Below are 424 nucleotides of genomic sequence, written 5' to 3' on the forward strand. Positions count from 1 at the left end.
CATCATATGACCCCTTTAAAAACAAAAATCTGCTGAAATGGAGTGAGGTGGGCCCTTTGTTAGTGGGGAGGTAAGTAAATATAGAAATTTCTGTGCAACTACATGCACGTAGCCATAGAATGTGGCTTAAGGATGTGAGAATGAGTTACACAAAGAATACCTGAATTTTTTGGCAGCATGAATTGAGTCATCTTCCTCTGTAGAACTTTTTGAAGGATCTACCAGGTACACAGTGTGGTTGACCGCATTTATGCACTGAAAATGATAAGGTGAAACAACTGCTACTAATACTGAGTAGATCCAGACTTGGTAATGACATAGTGAAGTTATTCACCTACTCACCAGAAACTTCCAATGGACATTGTCAGTGTTCACAAAAGAAACAATTCCCTGGTAATTGTCAAAGTTAATCTATCAAAGAACA

The 424-nt window shown here is 38.2% G+C and overlaps 1 long non-coding RNA gene across 1 annotated transcript in view; it reads right to left on the minus strand.

Moving 5' to 3' along the window:
- LOC107591956 (uncharacterized) overlaps positions 1 to 424 on the minus strand; it is a 3,324-nt gene extending 2,900 nt beyond the window's left edge. Inside the window, exons 1-2 of the long non-coding RNA XR_001609931.1 lie at positions 343 to 424; positions 161 to 255 (exon numbers count right to left, since the gene is read on the minus strand). This is a non-coding gene — a long non-coding RNA (uncharacterized lncRNA). The remainder of the gene's footprint in view (positions 1 to 160; positions 256 to 342) is intronic.

Source organism: Sinocyclocheilus grahami, unplaced genomic scaffold (genome assembly GCF_001515645.1).
Source record: "Sinocyclocheilus grahami isolate Dianchi unplaced genomic scaffold, SAMN03320097.WGS_v1.1 scaffold148.1, whole genome shotgun sequence".
Taxonomy (NCBI): Eukaryota; Metazoa; Chordata; class Actinopteri; order Cypriniformes; family Cyprinidae; genus Sinocyclocheilus; species Sinocyclocheilus grahami.